The sequence below is a fragment of the Bubalus kerabau genome, chromosome 2, assembly GCF_029407905.1.
Source record: "Bubalus kerabau isolate K-KA32 ecotype Philippines breed swamp buffalo chromosome 2, PCC_UOA_SB_1v2, whole genome shotgun sequence".
Classification (NCBI taxonomy): domain Eukaryota; kingdom Metazoa; phylum Chordata; class Mammalia; order Artiodactyla; family Bovidae; genus Bubalus; species Bubalus kerabau.
Window position 1 is genome coordinate 5,371,047 of NC_073625.1, and position 20,475 is coordinate 5,391,521.

The 20,475-nt window shown below is 49.2% G+C and overlaps 1 protein-coding gene and 1 long non-coding RNA gene across 8 annotated transcripts in view; both read left to right on the forward strand.

Moving 5' to 3' along the window:
* Window positions 1–20,475, forward strand: part of RARB (retinoic acid receptor beta) — a 184,511-nt gene that overhangs the window by 115,425 nt on the left and 48,611 nt on the right. The gene's annotated exons all lie outside the window — the stretch shown is intronic.
* Window positions 12,934–15,184, forward strand: LOC129642947 (uncharacterized). Of its 2 annotated transcripts, none has more exons than XR_008709955.1 (2): window positions 12,934–13,666; window positions 14,617–15,184. It is a non-coding gene; the product is annotated as an uncharacterized LOC129642947 (long non-coding RNA). The 2 variants fall into 2 exon arrangements; XR_008709954.1 differs by having other exon boundaries at window positions 15,029–15,184.

Below are 20,475 nucleotides of genomic sequence, written 5' to 3' on the forward strand. Positions count from 1 at the left end.
TCAAAGGCATCAATTCTTTGGCGCTCAGCCTTCTTCACAGTCCAACTCTCACATCCATACATGACCACAGGAAAAACCATAGCCTTGACTAGCCAGACCTTTATTGGCAAAGTAATGTCTCTGCTTTTGAATATGCTGTCTAGGTTGGTCATAACTTTCCTTCCAAGGAGTAAGTGTGTTTTAATTTCCTGGCTGCAGTCACCATCTGCAGTGATTTTGGAGCCCAGAAAAATAAAGTCTGACACTGTTTCCACTGTTTCCCCATCTATTTCCCATAAAGTGATGGGACCGGATGCCATGATCTAGCCAGCTTTTTCACTCTCCACTTTCACTTTCATCAAGAGGCTTTTTAGTTCCTCTTCACTTTCTGCCATAATATATATAGTAAGCCCCCACATACGAACCTTCGAGCTGCCAGCTTTCAAAGCTGAGAAGCTGCGTTCGCACGTCCAGTCACATAGGATGGTTCCGTGTCTGGCGCGCGTCGTCACTGAGAGCACCCTCTGCGAGTGGCTGTGCTTCTGTGTGCCCCACAGTGATGTACAGAGCACGGCGGTGCAGTGTCTCTATTTCAAGCTCAGGACGCCTGGAGCAAGCGTACACCAGCCACGGTGTAGCCGGTACAGTGAAGCCGATTGTTAGTTGCATACCGAGGCTGACTTTGGTGGACTTACAGAAAAATTGGACTTAGGAACACACTCTTGTGTTCGCATGTAGGGGACTTGCTGTGGTAGGCATACAGGTGTGTTATTAATCTGTGATTTCTTTATCCTTTATATGTAATTGTTTTATTTTTTTAGTTATTCCATCTACTGAAAAAAAAGTGTTTCTAAAACCCCTCAGTGGTTTGCCATTCTCCTTCATAAGAGCTCAACTGGGCTTCCAGGTGGCTCAAGGCGTGCAGTGCAGGAGACACAGGAGACCTGGGTTTGATCCTCAGGTCGGGAAGATCCCCTGGAGGAGGCCATGGCAATCCACTCCAGTGTTCTTGCCTGGAGAATCCCGTGGACAGAGGAGCCTGGTGGGCTGCCGTCCCTGGGCTCGCAGAGTCGGCCCGCACGGATCACGCAGGCACTGCTACAAGACTCAGACTGTCGGTGTGGATGGCAGTGCCCTCGGGCCCTGCCCCGCCCGCCTCTCCCGTCCTCGGCCCTGGTCCCCACTCCCGTCCTCTTCCTCCCACGTTGGCCTTGCAGAATCGTGGGCATCTGTGGCCATCTCTGGCTCCCCCTGAACTGAAAGTTGCCTAAGTTCCAACACGTGGTCTGGCACCTAAAGAAGTTCCGCAAAGATTGGGGCGAGTTTGTTGAGATGCGGGCATCCTCTCTGGTTCCGTGGGAGGAAGAGGAAGGGGGAGACGTGGACGGGGGTGGAAGGCCCCTCAGTAAGGTCCCTGATGTCTGGAGGGGGTCTTGCTGGGCTGAGGTCAGGGCGTGCCTCTTCTGCAGGTGTGGGGGGAGTGCCTTTCCTGGTCTCTCCCAGCCCCCAAGGCTGCCTGCACCCCAACTCCTAGTCCTTGTCCGTCTTCAAAGCCAGCAGGCCAGGCCATGTCTTTCTCACGTCGTCCCCGTGGTCCTGGCTCTTCTGCCCTGTCTCCTTTCTTCTAAGGGCCCTGGGGCTCACAGCGGTGCCCCCGGACCACCCAGGCTAGCCTTGGGGTTCAAAGGTCTGCTGACGTGCAGCTTTGATTCCCCACCCCGCCCCGACCCACATAACTTAACATCTTCACACATTCTGGGGATTGGCTTGGAGACATTTAGGGGAGATGAGGTCAGGGGCATTCTTCTTCCTACGGCCAACTTAAAAAAAAAAAAAAAAAGCACAAGGTGAGAGGTGTGAGTTCAGTTTTGTTTGGGGCCCAAATGAGGCCTGCAGCCCAGGAGACAGCGTTTCAGATGGCTCTGAGAAGCTGCTCCAAAGAGGCGGGGCACCCGTGGGAAGGGGAGGGGAGGTCAGGGTGCGTGTGATTTTGGTGAAGGGGGAGGGTGTGCAGTGGATCGCGTGTTTTTGCAGATTTTTGGTAGTCGCAGGAGCCGCTGTGACCATGAAGGCTGCCAGTGCTTTTGTAGATGTGAAGGGATACGAGAACGGGCTCATCAAGTCTTCACCTGAAAAGACCTAACCCTCTGAAGACCTATTCTGCCATTCCCCCGACACCCCAGCGCATTTCTGATGTCCACCCTAAATTCCTTTCGGGGGTGTCAAAGGTCAGCAACTGCAGCAGCTAACGATTTAATCCTCACAGAGGTAGGTGGCAGGTGCCCCCAGCAAGAGACAGCTTGTCCCTGATGCCGCCACGCGCGGGAAAGAACGGATGGGTGAAAGTTGAGGGACAGCAAGTGCTCCCTCCCGGATTCGGGATCTCACCAGGCTTTTGTTCAAGTTTTAGTTTGTGCAGAGATCCTGACGTGCGTCTCTTGAGGGGCAGGCCCTGATTTGAGAGCTTATAGGTTTTCTGTTTGATTTTCTTAGATAATCCCTGGAAACACTGGTGGGAAGTGGAGGGAGGTGGGGAAGAAGGAAACAGCATCGAGTGTGTCTTCAGGGCCGCGGGATCCAGGCTGGCGGCTGTGGTTGGAAACCTGAGCCTCAGAGGCCGCCCCTAACAAGGTGGGGTTGTGGTCAAGGGCTGCCCCGAGGGAACTTAACTCCCAGGAGCTGCGTACACAGGCACTCCAGGCCCAGGGAAAGCTGACAAGCAGAGACCCAAGTGTTGGTGGCTGGAACTCTGGTTGGAATGCACTGGAGAAGTCAAGACCTAGGGGATATGTGTGAGATATACATGGGGGACCAACAGTTGCCTGCTCCGTCTCCCATTGGAATCTGGAAACCTGAACGCCGTGACATCATGGTCCTGAGTCGCTGCACAGAGCCCTTTAAGTTCAGGAACTTTCCACCGTGTTTTCTGGAGGATTTTACAGAGAAACCCCAAGGCTCCTTGTAGGAAAGTCCCCCATCTATCCCTAATTCAACCAGAGGCACTCAGTTGTCTGTTTTCTATTTTTATAGACTTTTATAAGAAAAGGAAAAGATACAGACACTTTAAAAACAGAAAACCACTTTCTTAACCCATGGATTATAAAAACTGCATGCAAGGAATCTTTTCTGCCAGGTCGCAATTCGGGAAAGCAGAGATGAGCTCGGTGTCATTTGGCCCAGGGTCTTGCCGAAGGGACCAAAGCAAAAATCTGGATTTAGTTCTGTTGGTAATAATCTTCCCATCCAGAAATATGTGAAAAGCTATGTTGTTCAAGATCTTTAGGCTTAAATTCAACACAGACTGGGAGGTAGGAGTGGGGAAGGGGAGATTTTGAGCTGTTTAGGTTTAATGAAATGTTTAAGGCTGAAATAATGGTTCTATATAGCTTTTTGACATAATTTATTCTATTTTGTGTCAATTTGCCTGGAGAGTATAATGTCATACGGAGGGGAGAGCAGCAAAGGGCTCTTACCGAGTCGTGGATTGTAATTTACATCCAGAAAGTCTACATATTCCATAATTATGGTGTGCTATGAATTAGTAGAGTAATAGTGAATATCTCCGAACCCCTTATTATGGCTTCTCACTTGAAATATGTTTTCAATATACATTTATTCAGCAGTGCTTAAACATGGCAAGTCATAAACACATGCTTTTTAAATCATGTGGCTACATTTTCTTCCTGGTTAAATGTGAGATCAGATGTCGTTAACAGCAGAGGCGGGGAGGTGGGGTGAGTAATGAGGAGAGAGGTGCTGTTTAAAAACAAATAGTATTTTTTATTTTAAAAGAAGCGTCTTCTATTTATGATACAGTTTCCCTAAAGCGAAAGAGGCAGGAGTGCTTAGAGGCTCTTGGTGGTAGCTCTGGTGACAATGTATTTTATGTTTGTAGCACTTTGCCTCCCAAGAGCAACGTATGTTTGAAAACGGCCATATATTATGTGAATACACTTGACCAACTGATTTGGTTAGTAGATGCTGCTGGGCTAAGATCCAGGAAGAAGAGCTAAAGATCCAGCTCTCAGATAATTAAGAACATGGTCCAAATGGCTGGAGCCCGAAGAGGCTTCCCATAACTGTCTCCAGAGTGAGAATTTACCTTCATTCCTGGTGGCAAGTGGCCAAGGCACTGAGCCACAAAAGATGAGGGAATTCCTCCCGGGGAATGTGATTAAGTATTTTGCAAAGAGAGGCTTTACTCTCCAGGACATTTAGAGTTCACTTTCAAGGCCAGCGTCTCCATGTCTAGCCCTGGGCCCGCCAGAGGTCTATGCTTGCAATTCTGGCATGCTGACGCTAGGTGGCAGTCAGTACTGAGGTCATGGCGACTGCCTATCGTATAGGACCGGCGTTCCCACCAGTGCCGCTAACGAGTTGACCAGTGTTAGAGGATTCAAAGAGATTCTTTATGAAAGCATGCTGCTGCTGCTGCTAAGTCGCTTCAGTCGTGTCCAACTCTGTGCAACCCAATAGACGGCAGCCCACCAGGCTCCCCCGTCCCTGGGATTCTCCAGGCAAGAACACTGGAGTGGGTTGCCATTTCCTTCTCCAATGCACGAAAGTGAAAAGTGAAAGTGAAGTCGCTCAGTCGTGTCTGACTCTTAGCGACCCCATGGACTGCAGCCCACCAGGCTCCTCTGTCCATGGGATTTTCCAGGCAAGAGTGCTGGAGTGGGGTGCCATTGCCTTCTCCGTATGAAAGCATCAGATCAGATCAGTTGTTCAGTCGTGTCCGACTCTTTGCAACCCCATAAATCGCAGCACGCCAGGCCTCCCTGTCCATCACCAACTCCCGGAGTTCACTGAGACTCACGTCCATCGAGTCAGTGATGCCATCCAGCCATCTCATCCTCTGTTGTCCCCTTCTCCTCTTGCCACCAATCCCTCCCAGCATCAGAGTCTTTTCCAATGAGTCAACTCTTCACATGAGGTGCCCAAAGGACTGGAGTTTCAGCTTTGGCATCATTCCTTCCAAAGAAATCCCAGGGCTGATCTCCTTCAGAATGGACTGGTTGGATCTCCTTGCAGTCCAAGGGATTCTCAAGAGTCTTCTCCAACACCACAGTTCAAAAGCATCAATTCTTTGGCGCTCAGCCTTCTTCACAGTCCAACTCTCACATCCATACATGACCACAGGAAAAACCATAGCCTTGACTAGACGGACCTTTGTTGGCAAAGTAATGTCTCTGCTTTTGAATATGCTTACTAGGTTGGACATAACTTTCCTTCCAAGGAGTAAGCGTCTTTTAATTTCATGGCCTCAGTCACCATCTGCAGTGATTTTGGAGCCCAGAAAAATAAAGTCTGACACTGTTTCCACTGTTTCCCCATCTAGTTCCCATGAAGTGATGGGACCCCATGCCATAATCTTCATTTTCTGAATGTTGAGCTTTAAGCCAACTTTTTCACTCTCCTCTTTCACTTTCATCAAGAGGCTTTTGAGTTCCTCTTCACTTTCTGCCATAAGGGTGGTGTCATCTGCATATCTGAGGTTATTGATATTTCTCCCGGCAGTCTTGATTCCAGCTTGTGTTTCTTCCAGTCCAGTGTTTCTCATGATGTACTCTGCATATAAGTTAAATAAACAGGGTGACAATATACAGCCTTGATGAACTCCTTTTCCTATTTGGAACCAGTCTGTTGTTCCATGTCCAGTTCTAACTGTTGCTTCCTGACCTGCATACAAATTTCTCAAGAGGCAGATCAAGTGGTCTGGTATTCCCATCTCTTTCAGAATTTTCCACAGTTTATTGTGATCCACACAGTCAAAGGCTTTGGCATAATCAATAAAGCAGAAATAGATGCCTTTCTGGAACTCTCTTGCTTTTTCCATGATCCAGCGGATGTTGGCAATTTGATCTCTGGTTCCTCTGCCTTTTCTAAAGCATAACACTTGCTAAAAGTACCACCGAGGTTACCTCCACTTTTAAATCTAATGCACTGATTTTCAAGGTCATGTCAATGTACACTCACAAAAAGCTCTGTATATATTTATATTGAACATAATTGTAGTTTTATAGGGGGAACATTATTATGTTTATGTAAAAATAATATGCTCTAGACCACAACTCAACAAATGTATCAAGTTCTAGATATATAGTTGTTTTCAGTTCAGTCACTCAGTTGTGTCTGATTCTTTGCGACTCTATGGACTGCAGCACGCCAGGCCTCCCTGTCCACCATCAACTCCTGGAGTTCACTCAAACTCATGTCCATTGAGTTGGTGATGCCATCCAGCCATCTCATCCTCTGTCATCCCCTTCTCCTCCTGGCTTCAATCTTTCCCAGCATCAGGGTCTTTTCCAGTGAGTCAGTTCTTCACATCAGGTGGCCAAAGTATTGGAGTTTCAGTTTCAGCATCAGTCCTTCCAATGAGCATTCAGGACTCACTTCCTTTAGGATGGACTGGTTGGATCTCCTTGCAGTCCAAGGGACTCTCAAGAGTCTTCTCCAACACCACAGTTCAAAAGCATCCATTCTTTGGTGCTCAGCTGTCTTCACAGTCCAACTCTCACATCCATACATGACCACTGGAAAAACCATAGCTTTGACTAGATGGACCTTTGTTGGCAAAGTAATGTCTCTGCTTTTTAATATGCGGTCTAGGTTGGTCATAACTTTTCTTCCAAGGAGCAAGCATCTTTTAATTTCATGGCTGCAGTTACTAACCTTAAATAAGAAATCCCTCAAGGTTAAATAGTTACACTGGTATCAGGAAATAACAGAAAGAGTTTAATAGTACTAAAGTACCTCTGAAACATGAAGATAATGGACCAAACTCAATCCCTAATGTGCTGCCTGGCTTGAGGCTTGTGATTTCACAAAAGAGTAGAATACTTTTTTGTTTTACATCTTGTGCTTTTGATTTTCTGTAAGTAGAAGGACATGGAATGCAGGGCAGTGTTTGGATATGTTTTATTGGTGAGTCAGAAGAGGGGTGATTGCATTTTATATGCCAGCAAATAAAGCAAGTACTTCCTTTGCAAATGATATATCTAGGTTTCTACTTTGTTGGTTCAATTCTGCTCAATCATTGATAGAAATCATAAAATAATCTGCTAGAAGGAGCAAAAGGTAACCCGTCGGACTCTAGTAGACACTTCTAAATGAATAAGAAAACTATTGACAAAGTTTGAGTTAAAAGCAGAAACTAATTTGAAATTTATTAAGTTATGTAATTGAGAGCATGATTTAAAGAAATGCAAACTCCTGGGCAAAATGGAACGCCTTACTTCCTAGCACTTCACCTCTTCGGAATTGATCTTAAACCCTGGCTTCCTCTCTCCCGGTGCTGACATGGATGCACTGAGTCTTCAGTGCTCTTCTGGGGCTTCTCAGAATTCCTCCATGGAAGCAAAGTTAGGTCCTTCCTCATGTCTCCCATTGATCCTAATTGAAAAAATGCTTTCACCATGTGCCGCTTGAAGAAACCCCCAGATTATGTTTCATTCATCTCAGCTCTAACTTCTTACAGTATTCATGATTCAGCGTACCCTTTCATAACCAGTCATCAGAAAGCTAGATTCAGTCCCTGTGAAGTGGAAAGCCAACTTCACTATCTGCTGGCCATGAAATCTGAGCATGTGCAAACTATGAGTAAAATAGTAACTTACCTTGAAGATTGAGAAGGCTGAGGGGGAACCTGCGTGCAGTGCTCTGGTTCTGTGTACGGGGTTCATCATAATTACACAACTCAAAACTGTTCGTCTTTATCGGCAGTGCTGTTATTGATACTGGGTCTTCAGTTATCTTTTCTGAATCCGAGGAGGACTCAGGATTCTTAAACTTGGTTTTTTTTCTCTCTTCGTTTTGAAATTGAAGTATGGTTGATCTATAGTGTTTCAGGTACAGCAAAGTGATTCACTTATATATGTATATACTTATATAGACTCATTTCATTGCAGGTTATTATAAGATATGGCAGATAGTTCCCTGTGTTATACAGCAGATCCATGTTGCAGATCTAATTTATAGATAGTAGTGTAATGTGTATATTTTAATGCCAGATTTCCAATTTATCCCTCCCTACATTTCCTTTGGTAACCATAAGCCTGTGTTCTGTTTCTGTGAGTCTGTTTCTGTTTGGTAAATAAGTTTATTTGTATCATTTTTTAGAATCCACGTATAAGCAGTATCACGTGGTATCTGTCTCCGTCTGACCTACTTCACTTAGTACGATACTCTGTAGGTCCCTCCAGGTTGCTGTGAATTACCGTATTTCATGCTTTTTAACAGCTGAGGAGTAGCCCGTTGCTGGTGTGCCACATCTTCACCCACTCATCCATCGGTGGGCATTCAGGTAGCTCTCGCGCTCTGGCTGCTGTGAACACCGCGGTGCGTGTGTCTGTTCTTATTAGAGTTTTTGTCTTTCCTGGATACACGCCCAGGAGTGGGACTGCTGGATCTTTCGGTGACTCTAGTTTTTGTTTTTTAAGGGTCTTAAGCTTACTTAAGTGATTCGACCAACCTGAGTTTGAGCAAGCTCTGGGAGTTGGTGATGGACACGGAAGCCTGGCGTGCTGCAGTCCATGGAGTCACAGAGTCAGACACGACAGCACGACTGAACTGAGCTGAGCCTACTTTTATATTCAAACCAGAAGTAAAAGCAGAGAAGGTCCCTGCTTCACAGCTCCTGCAGAAATGCCACCCTCACCCTTCCACTCAGCATGGGGGTGTCAGCAACCCCCAGTGGCGGCTTTCCTGGGTCCACCTGGCTCACTGTTTACTGAACACAGCGGCTTGGGTGATGACGTTTTCTTGCCAGAGGCCTTTTTTTTTTTTTTTTCTGTGCAGGGTTTTCTCTAGCTGCAGAGAACAGGGACTAGCTGTGGGGCATGGGCTTCTCACAGTGGTGGCTTCTCTTGTTGCAGAGCACGGGCTCTAGAGCACAGAGGCTTCGGTAGTTGTGGCCACACGGGCTTTGTCACTCCACGGCTTGTGGGATCTTCCCAGACCAGGGATTGAACCTACGTCTCCTGCACTGGCAGGAGGATTCTTTACCACTGCGCGACCAGGGAGGCCCAGAGACCATATTTCTTTTCAAATAAATCATTACAGGGGAATTCCCTGGCAGTCCAGTGGTTAGGACTCTGCTGTCTCTGTGCCGAGGGCCCAGGTTCTATCCCTGGTCAGGGAACTAAAACTCGACAAGCTGTGTGGCATGGCCAAAATATATTAAAAATAAATAAATGTAAACGAACACATTTACTGTGCTTCGATTTGTGTTTTATGTGTAGTCCTTCCGTGTTGGCTTTGGGATTAGCACCAAGAGATGGTTGTTTTAACTAAACGGACAGATGAACGCAGGGCCAGCTGGTGCGCGGAAACTTGGAGCAGTTCCTGCCTCTGCCCCAGGGCAGGGGCCGGGGGGCGGGCTTGTGCCCAGTTAGTCCTGCAGAGACCCCGCTTCGGGAGGCCCCGCTGTCCCCCAGAAGCCTAAACCCCCCTTCGGGAGGCCCCGCTGCCCCCCGGAAGCCTAAACCCCCCTTCGGGAGGCCCCGCTGCCCCCCGGAAGCCTAAACCTCTTCTGTGTGCCGGCCAGGAGCGTGGAAGAAATGGCCGAGCGTGGGCTTGGCTGTGGGCGGTTGGGGCGACAGAAGGGTCCCCCATCCGCTGAGGGCAGCGTGGTTGGACCTGGGGCCCGCAAGCTCCCGTGCGTCCGCGTCCCGGTTGTAAGGGGAGAGGGTAGGAGTTTTGCTCTCGCTGGGTTGCCGGGCAAGGAAACGCACCGTATGTACAAGTGCTTCAAGCGTGGAGGGCACCGGGGAAGCCCGCCCAGGGTCACTTAAGGCAGGAGGCTCCTCGGAAGGGAGGTGGGGGCCCAGGGCCCCCGTCCAGCCTCCCCCCACCGCACACAAGCGTCCTTTCTTTCCTACCTGCTCATTCACCCGAGTGTTGGGGTGGGCGGAGATGCAGAGAAGCATCCCCTCTCCCTTCAGAGCATCCGTGGCTTTTCTGCAGGCCTGTGGCCGTGACTGTGGAGGCCGGGTCTCTGGCAGGACGCTCGCGTGCGCGTTCCCGGAATAAGGAATTCTGCAGTGTAAATGCCCGGGGCACTTACAGACCCAGCCTCGTCCACCCCAGAGCTCAGATGGGAGGTGATGCTGGTTCCTTCCAGCCACACAGCCGGCTGATTGCACAGCCCAGGGAAAAGACAGAGTGGAACTGAGACATTTACAGGACGAAAAAATGTTCCAAGTCAAGCCCTTCCGCACAAAGCAGGGTGCAAAGCTAAATAACATTTGAGATTTCAAAACAAAAACAGTCAAAGTTTGGTGGTTTTTTTTTAACCTCTGGGCTCTGGCCGGTGTGGGGAATTCAGCTTGATGCGTATGTGTAGTCATGTCCGACCCTTTGGAGACCCAAAGCACTGTCGCGCCCCAGGCTTCTCTGTCCATGGGAGTTTTCAGGCCAGAAGACTGAAGTGGGTGGCCGTTTCTTCCATTTCCAGGGGATCTTCCTGACCCAGGGATCAAACCCGCATCTCCTGTGTCCCCTGCATGGCAGGCGGATTCTTTACCCTCTGAACTGTCAGGCTTCCTTGCTTAGTGAAAAATAAAATGCAGATGAGTTGTTCTTCTGAGCAAATATGGCTGGGTGTTTCGGGAAGAAACGATGTCTCAGAAACTGATGGGTGCATGGAGGCGTGAGGCGGGTGTTTGGGGGGCTGCTGGGAGAGAAAGAGCATTACCATAAAACAAGAACTTTAGGAGCCCTAGAGAAAGAAAGTTGGGGAGTTTTCCAGTGACATGTTGAATTGAAAAAGAAAATAAACCCATGCTGTCCTGAACACGATGGCAGATCCAGTTTGGAGAAGTTGAGAAAGAGACTGCATTCCCAAACTCCCGGGAAAACTCCTCAAAGCCTTCCCCAAGGAGCCCCCAGAGGGAAGCGCTGACTCTGCAGCCTGCCGGGAGGGGCGGCCTGGACCGCAGTCAGGAAGAGACCCCAAATCCTCAGGGGCAGAGGGCGTTGAGTGTGTGGCTTGGCCCGGTGGAAAGGAGAGAGGCCTGTGAAAGAGCACTGCTGAAAGGAAGCAGCATCTGGAAGGCACCATCGAGTGCTTTACACGCACGCCAAGCTGAGTCCTGTGAGCGTGGGCTCGCATCAGTTATTCCAGCTGTGTGTGCTTCTTCCCCTGAGATCGCCTGCCCCTGCAGGTCAGGATTTGTCTTGCATTTGATGAGGCTCTGAGTGGGCTGGAACTGTGTGTGTGTGTGTGCATGTACATGAGTGTGCAGAGCGACCAGAGTCTCTTGGTCAGAGTCTGCATCCCAGCACTGCACACGGACCGATTTGATGGTCATTTTGTTCCTTTATGTGGCAGGTGTATAATCCCGTATCACAGATGTAGACACTGAGGCTCTTTGGGGGCTGTTTGGCTGTAGCGCTCTTCGTTCATTCATTCATTCATTCGTGCTGCCAAAGCACAAAGATGTCCCTGAATGAGAGGGCCGTCGGGGGGTGTGTGTGTTTCTGAGCTCCTTTATCAAGAGGGCCTTTCCTGGACTTCCCTGATGGGGCAGTGGTTAAGATTCCGCCTCTCAATGCAGGGGACGTGAGTTTGATCCCTGATCCGGGAGGATCCTGGCCACGGGGCATCCATGCCCGTGCACCACAATACTGAGCCCGTGCTCCGGAGCAGGTAGCCTCGACTCCTGAAGCTTGAGCTCCTGGACAAAAAGAGAAGTCTCAGCAGGGAGAAACCTGCACACCGCAACCAAAGAGGAGTCCCCAGTCTCTGAAACCAGACAAAGCAATGACGGTCCAGCACAGCCCAAAACAAAAGTAATAAGTAAATAAAATCATTTTAAAGAAGAGGGCCTCTTCTATCAGCCCAGCCTCCAACAGTGATGGCATTGAACTTAGAGAGCCCTTCCTCAAAGCTGAGAACAGATCCCTTCCACTCACAAAGTGGGGATGACAGTTGTAAGCAGGATGAGGAGGAAACCTCTTGCCGTTCTTCGCACAGGACCTGCCCCCAGCCCTGGGTCTCCCACCCCTTCGCTCTCACAGGCGGCTCCCGAGATGGCGGCCCTCCGGTTTCATTTCTGCATGAAAGTCAGAGAATCTAGGTCAGTTTATCCAAGTAGAAAGTGTTATTTTATTGAGTTAACTCCCTGCAAACTGCTGCCTCAATGCTTTATAGAAACAAAGTCCCTTGTGTCTGGGCATGTTCTCAGGCAGTGTTCAGAGGCTTCTAGGTTATCACTTAGATTGAAAAGCAACAAGGAAAACCCTTTCTTTTTTTTTTTCCTAGAAAATGGTGGTTCCTGGTAATGTGGGTGTCTTTTTAACTGTTTTATCAGACACTCAATCTATCCAGGCTCTTTGATTGTGAAAGGATTTGAAGTGAGATTACAATGGCGCTGCATCAATGTCCAGGAAGACTGGCATGCCCCTGACCGAAGCCCAGACCCCCCTCGTGATTGCAGGGTTTCCTTGGTATTTCCATCAGCTGACCCAATAATGATCATTGAACCTAGACTGGTTATCAGAAGAGAAAGGGGTCTGTTCAGTTGCTAAACACCAGTATCTTCTCATCGAGGTTTCAGATGTCTCATCACTGTGATTTTTTTAATGTCTTCACGCCACAGTGATGCTGCTTTAGAATAATACTTTTCAATATTTTAGAGTAGAATTAAACAAAATGTGGCTCGTGGACCAGAGCCAGGCAATGAGCTGTTACCTGACGGGAATGATAGGCATGTACAGAAGTGAGGAACGGACCATGTAGCACAGGAAGCTACACTCAATGTCCTGATAAACCACAGGAAAGAGAAGGCGGAAACCAAGGCGTACGTATGTTAACTGCATCGCTTTGCTGTGCCGCGGAAATTGACGCAACGTTGTAAATCGACTCTCCTTCAATAAAATGTTTTTTGAAAAGGGAGGCACAGAATTGAGAAACTCTGAGCTGCGTGATACTGCTGTAACATCCAAGGGGTGTGTCATTTTCCTAGCAACTCATCTGACTTGTATTTCATACAGGTATTTGTCTATTGTGGGTTACAAGCGGGCAAATCAAACAAACGGCTGGTGTTTTCCTGCAGATAGGTCAGGAATAACTTGTTACAGCATCCATCACCCCATGTGGTACTCCTTCCAGTTTTGTGAGGGACACAGGATTGCCTTTTACAGATAAATACACCCAGGCTGGGAGAGAGGAAAGACAGCTGGCTGTCACCTGTGGGCTGTCTCCATCTAGCTTCACACCTGAAGCCAGCGGCTTTCTGAAATAACCCTCTGCTGCTAATCACGGACACAGCTGAGCCGGCCGAGCTGCAGATGCTCTCGCCTGAGGTTTCTCTGTATTTCTGGCTGTGCCGGTTCTTCTTTGCTGCCCGTCCACTGTCTCTAGTTACGGAGAGCGGGGTCGCTCTCTAGTTGTGTGGCTCAGGCTTCTCGCTGCGGGGGTTTCTCTTGCTGTGGACCACGGGCTCTGGGGCGTGTGGGCTCAGGACCTGGGGTTCCTGGGCTCCAGAGCCGCAGGCTCAGTAGTTGTGATGCACAGGCTTACTTGCTCCGTGGCATGGGGGATCTTCCCCAACCAGGGATCGAACCCTTGTCCCCTGCACTGCAAGGCGGACTCCTAACCACTGGACAACCAGGGACGCCGTGCCTGAGAGACGGAGAGATCTCTGTGGACCGTCGACCCTGGTGACCTATGAACAGATAACCTTTGGTAACGTTTGAGTTCTCTCCATTCAGAAAATCATTTAGACCCTCAACAGACGGGCCGTTTCCTATGTTTTCCAAAGCAATTGAAAGATTATAGCTGCACAGAAGCTCAAGGTTTGGCAGAGACTCTGGGGGCCGTGCCGCCCTTGGTGTTGACCTGCCCATGGGCAGCCCATCTTCCGTGGGAGGGCCGCCTCATGGCAGGTGGCATCATCTCGGAGGGGGATAGCAGGGATGGCTAGAAAGTCCTTCTTCACGCCAGGCCCACGGGTCTGCTGCTCACCTGTGGGCTTAGCTCTGCCTCCCCAGGGTACAGAGAATCCATCCCAGGATTTGGCTCCAGACTCTGTGCTGCTTCTGAATCTCCTTCCACACCCCATCCTCAGTCTCCCTGCTGTGCTGGTCCCCACCCCCATGTTCTGTTGAGTCAGTGTCCGTCCTGCAGTGGGTGAGTCCCCCCAAAACGACCCTGGCATTCCCTGCGTGGTCTGCCCAAGGTACAGGAAAATGACCACCTCTCTAAGACCACGCAGGGTAGTTCTCATCAGGCCATCTAAGACCATTACTGGGTTTGCAGTTGCATCTCTCCAGTGTCTGGGTCCCAGCTCCCCAGCCCACTCCTCAGGGTAAGGTCAGCCTATTAACAAAGCCCCGGCCAGCTGTGACTCCAGAACCGGCGTTTCTCGGCCAGCTCCCCAGGTGGGCAGTGTCCCCAGGCGTCTCCAGGTGGGCAGTGCATTGGTTTTAGCTGCCTCCCTTGTCCTCCTTCCCTTTCGGGGCTGTCGGTCAAGGAGGCCTCTCTGCTGTGACCTTCGTGACATCTGACAACCCCCAGCCTCTAACCACGTGGCCCCCGCATCCTTGAACCCCGCCAGACATCCTATGTGGGTAGTAGCCTCAGGGGGCCAGGCTGGAAGGGGAGTGGGAGGGAGTCATTACCACGATGTTTCACAGGTGATAATGAGCGAGTCTGATGTCTGTAATTAAGAGCAATAATAGAGAAGATTAAAGAGGGAAGAAGGCAGTCAGCCTGCCTAGTGGAAGCCACCTCCCTGGAGCCGCCTGGCTTACTCATGGCCCACTCGCTTTCGGACACCTCTCCCCCAGCCCCCCTGCAGACGGAAGCAAAACCACTTTGTTCAGGTTGATGAATGACCTGATTTAGAGGTCAGCAAGCTGCAGCCGGGTGGGCCAGACCCAGTGAGTCACCTGGACGTACAAATAAAGTTTTATTGGAACAGCCACATTCGTTCGTTTCTGCTGATGATCTGTGGCCATTTTCTGAAATCAACCACAGACATGGGTCGCCGTGACAGAGGCTGGGTGGCCCCTGAAGCGTGAAATACTTGCTCTTGGTTCTCCACAGAGATCGGCCTGCTGGCCTCTGTCCTGTGTCAACAGGTCCATGAATCTGGCCTTTGGTGGCCCCGAAGCCCTGCCCTGGCTCCTCCGCTCTCATGAACGTCCTTCGCAGCTGTGCCTTCTCTCACCCCTGTGGTGCAGCGAACCTCACTGTCCTCTCCACTGTCTCTGACCACACTTCTTCCATCTCCACACTGACCTCATTTCAATAGAAACATGTGTGGGGCGTAGGTTTCGGGCGTTCGGGTCAGTGCCATCTTCCCCCCTGCCTGAACAGTGCCTGGCACATGTGTGGCGGGCATGTGAGCGAGTCTAGCTCTGCCTGGGGGTCAACCAGAGCTCACCTTGCGGGAGAGTCCTATTTGATCTCACAGGTGAACAGGTGGACCCCAGAGGTAGTCATACGGGAGCGCTCCGCCTGGAATCACAAACATGTCCCCTTACACAGCCAAGACCTGGACCTTTTAGGCAGGTGTTTTCCATTTCGCTGGCCCCAAGTCTGGTCTTATTCTGACTTATTGTGGCTGCAGTAATTGAAGGTAACGGTGCTTCTGTAAATTTCCTTCTGTTCATCCAGTCTGGCCCGGTCTCCTGGACTACACAGGACAGTGGCTGAGACCTGGTACGGTCACGGAAAGAGAGGGGAACAGACGAGGAGACCACCAAACGGCTGTCTGGCCCCTTCCCTCACAGACATCTTGGCCCCTCTGTGTCCAGCGCTGGGTACCAGACAGGGGCTCTGCCGTGCCCTTGGGGGAAGGTGGCGGTTTCTCCTCCAGTCTTTTCATTTGTGTTGGGGTACAGTTGCTTCACAAGGTCATGTTGGTTTCTGCTGTACACAAGTGAGTTAGCTGTATGTGTACATATGTCCCCTCCCTCTCGGCCTGCCCCCCGCCCCAGCCCTCCCCTCTCGGCCATCACGGAGCAGCGAGCTGAGCTCCCGGTGTTACACAGCACCTTCCCACGAGCCGTCTGTTTACACACGGGAGTGTATACATCACTGCTCTCTCAGTTCGTCCCACCCTCTCCACCCCCTCCCTGTCTACATGCCCGTCTATGTCTGTGCCTCTATTCCTGCCCTGCTCATAAGTTCATCTGTACCACTTTTTCTGGATTCCACATGTATGCATTAATATGTGATATTTGTTTTTCTCTTTCTGACTTAGTTCTCTCTATGAAGTAAGTCTCTAGGTCCATGCATACCTCTCTACAAATGATCCAATGTCATTCCTTTTTGTGGCTGAGTAATTGTTGTTGTTCAGTCGCTCAGTCCTGTCCAACTCTTTGCAACCCTATGGGCTGCAGCACGCCACGCTTCCCTGTCCTTCACCATCTCCCGGAGATTTCTCAAACTCATGACCATCGAGTCAGTGATGCCATCCAACCGTCTCGTCCTCTGTCATCCCCTTCTCCTCCTACCCTCAATCTTTCCCAGCATCAAGGTCTTTTCCAGTGAGTCGGCTCTTCACATCAGGTGGCCAAAGGATTGGAGCTTCAGCTTCAGCATTAGTCCTTCCAGTGAATATTCAGGATTGATTTCCTTTAGGATGGACTGGTTGGATCTTGTTGCAGTCCAAGGGACTCTCAAGATTCTTCTCCAACACCACAGTTGGAAAGCATCCATTCTTCGGCACTCAGCCTTCTTTATGGTCCAACTCTCACACCCATACATGACTACTGGAAAAACCATAGCTTTGACTAGACGGACCTTTGTTGGCAAAGTGATTTTTCTGTTTCTAAATGCTCTGTCTAGGTTTGTGATGGCTTTTCTTCCAAGGAGTAAGCATCTTTTAATTTCATGGCTACAGTCACTGTCTGCAGTGATTTTGGAGCCCAAGAAAATAAAGTCTGTCACTGTTTCCATTGTTTCCCCATCTGTTTGCTATGAAGTGATGGGACCGGATGCCATGATCTTAGTTTTCTGAATGTTGAGCTTTAAGCCAGCCCTTCCACTCTCTTCTCTCACCTTCAAGAGGTTCTTTAGTTCTATAGAAAGGAACATTATGCCACAGGGAAAGCAATTTTTTTCATGATATGGGGAAATATCCACAATGTTAAGTTTAAATGAAAAACAAGATGAGAAAATTGAGATGGTCTATGATCTGTAATAAAAATATACATATAAATGCATAAAAAGGAAGAGGAAAAAATAAAGCATTAACAGGGTGTATCTCTGGGACATGGATTAATGATAATTTGTATTTTCTTCTTTGCAGATTTGATAACTTTCCAAATGTGTTCAGTGAGCATATGTTGCTGTTTTTAAAAATCTACTCTTTCTTTTCTTTCCGAAGAAGGTAACTTTTTGTGAAGGTTCTCATATTGTATGGAGACTCTAGGAAACTAGTTGTCCCAAACCTAGTTTAACCAAAAACCCAGTCGTTACCTGGAAGATGGAGCAACTTAGTTCATGTGGTTGGTCGCACTGCACTCCTAAGACGTCTAGTTGAAAACGAAAACTTCATCTGCCCCCTCCCTCCCCTCCTCCCCCCTTCCCTCCCTCCCATCTCCCGCTCCCATAAGCTGCTTTACTGCTAGCTAGAACTTAGAAAACAGAGGAAGTTGCCTGGCTTGTCTGACATGACCATCCCCAAGGTGCTGCTCTGGTGAAGGATGGACATTCCTTGGCGTGTCTCCAAGGAGCTGCTCTCTTGCCAAACGCTTTCCTTTATGGCCTCTAGAATATTTAGATTTTGTCCTAAGCTGAACAGCAGTCTGTGGCAGAATCTGCAGCTGTCATAGTTGTATTAAGTTCACCTGAGCTAGGGTCTGAGCATTTAGGGAACTTTTCTTGTTCTCCGTCTCCCGGCGGGCATACATCTGCACTTTCCTGCAGAGGGAGCTTCCTTTTGTCTTCTCAAAGAGGCCCCGAGAGGCCCAACCTCTGATGGGACCACGCCTCTTCCCTGCCCGATTTGTCCCCGTGTTTGGGGTCTTCCTGCCGGCCAGGTGCCCTCACCCTCTCACCCCAGCACAGCGCTGACACAGGTCTCCCACCAGGAGCAGAGCCTGCCCACCCCAGCACTCAGCCTCTGTCTCAGAGCCTCCATCAGCAACAAAAACTTGTTTAAGGTGCTGTTTGGGGTGAAGAATTCCTAAAATCCCTGCCCACTGGGGATTTTCCTTCTTACGGGGGAGAAAGGTAATTAAAAGGACAAATAAGGAGACTGAACAGGGAAAGGGAATAGGACTGTTGTGGGGGGCACGGGGTGGGGGATTGCAGTTTGCGATGAAGTGGTCAGGGCAGGCTTCAGGCTTTACATGGTGACATCTGAATAAAGAAGGCAGGAAGGAAAGGCTCCAGGCAGAAGGAAGGGCTGGTACAAAGGCCCTCCGGTGGGCCATTCCCCAGTATGTTCGAGGACCCAGGAGGAAGCCAGTTGTGAACAAAATGCGTAAGACGGGACAAGGAATGAGACAGGCCCAGGGACTCTGTCCGGGCCCCTGTTCTTACTGCAGGTCTGATGGGAAGGTGTCGGGTGTTCAGGGCAGAAGTTGGGTTTCCGTAGGTCCAAGATGGCTGTTATATTGAGACTGTATATCATCAAGAGGTCAGGGCAGGCAGGCGCAGGGAGCACCTAGGGGGCCACAGAAGGGAACGTGGGAGCAGCGAGGCGATGCTGGTAGTGGGAGTCTTTAGGAGTCCGTTGAGAAGTAACTGCAGGAATCACCATGTCGGCAGCTCGTTTCTGAGACTCACCTTACAGTCTGAAAACCTTCCTGTTAGAGAAAAGCCACTTTCCTTTGAAGGGCAAAACCAAAAAAACCCTACATTAAAAAAAAATATTCAAAGCATTTGTCTTTTTGAATTATGGTCTTCTCCAGAGTATGTCCAGGAGTGGGATTGCTGGATTATATGGTAGCTCTATTTTTAGTTTTTTAAGGAACCTCCAGACTGTTCTCCATGATGGCTGCAGCAATCTACATGCCCACTGTGGCTCAGCTGGTAAAGACTCCGCCTGCAATGCAAGAGACCCCCGTTTGCTTCCTGGGTCGGAAAGATCTGCTGGAGAAGGGATAGACTACCCACTCCAGTATTCTTGGGCTTCCCTGGTGGCTCAGTTGGTAAAGAATCTGCCTGCAATGCAGGGGACCTGGGTTCAATCCCTGGGTTGGGAAGATCCCCTGGAGAAGGGAACAGCTACCTACTCCAGTATTCTGGCCTGGAGAATTCCATGGACTATATATAGTCCATGGGGTCACAAAAAGTCAGACGTGGCTGAGCAACTTTCACTGACAGTGTAGGAGGGTTCCCTTTTCTCCACACCCTCTCCAGCATTTGTTGTTTGCCACATTGATGTCCATGATTCAAACAGATATATACACCCCAGCGTTCATCGCAGCACTGTTTACAATAGCCAGGACATGGAAGCAGCCTAAATGTCCATCGACAGGTGAATGGATAAAGAAGATGTGGTCCATGTATATAATGGAATATTACTCAGCCATAAAAAGGAATTAAATTGTTTAGGTCATTTGTGGAGACATGGATGGATCTAGAGACTGTCATTCAGAATGAAAAACAGAAAGAGAAAAGCATATATTGTATATTAACGCTTACATGTGGAATGCAGAAAAATGGTACAGATGATCTTATGTGCAAGGTAGAAATAGAGACACAGACATAGAGAACAAACGTATGGACACCAAGGGCAGAAAGCTGGGATGAATTGGGAGACTGGGATGGACCTCTATACACTATTGATACTTTGAATAAAATAGATAATTAATGAGAACCTAAAAAATAATAATTGAAGCAACATCAGCTCACTGCAGATGATTTGGAAAGTACTGAAATTTATCAAAAAAGAAGAGATAAATCACAGTGAATCTTATGTCCCAGATATAAGACCTATGAATATTTTGACTTTTTTTATTCTGCTTTTTTTCAATGCATATATGTGTGTATTCCATTTTTTTCTGATCTCCTTTTTTTTAAAGGAGATACTAAATTCAGCATTGTGGATATTTAGCCATGTCATTAAATCACCTTTGAAAAGATGATTTTTGATAGCAGTGTAATGTTCCTTCCAACGGGTGTGAATTAACTTACAGTCATTTGCTTATTGGAAGCTGCAGCTTGCCACGTGCAGCCCTGGTGGCTTGCGGCTTCCTGGACTTCAGCCCTGAGTCAGGGGAGCTTCCTTGCCCTGTCCTGGGCCGCACTGATACCCAAAGGCCTCCCCCAGGCAAAGCCCGCCCCTGGGAGCTTCCACAGCATGGAGAACAGGCCAGATGCCCTTTTCTGGGGGGAGGAGGGCAGAGGCAGAGAAGGCCTGGAAGGGCTGCCGCTGAGAACGTCCAGTGCCTTCCCTCATACTCACTAAGACAAGTCCTCGCTCCTGGGAAGACGAGACGGGAGGCAGGGAGAAAGCCAAGGCTCACTGCCGATCACCGGCTCAGCAAACCCAGGGCCAGGAGCCCCGGGGCCCCACCCCTGAGGATTTAGTG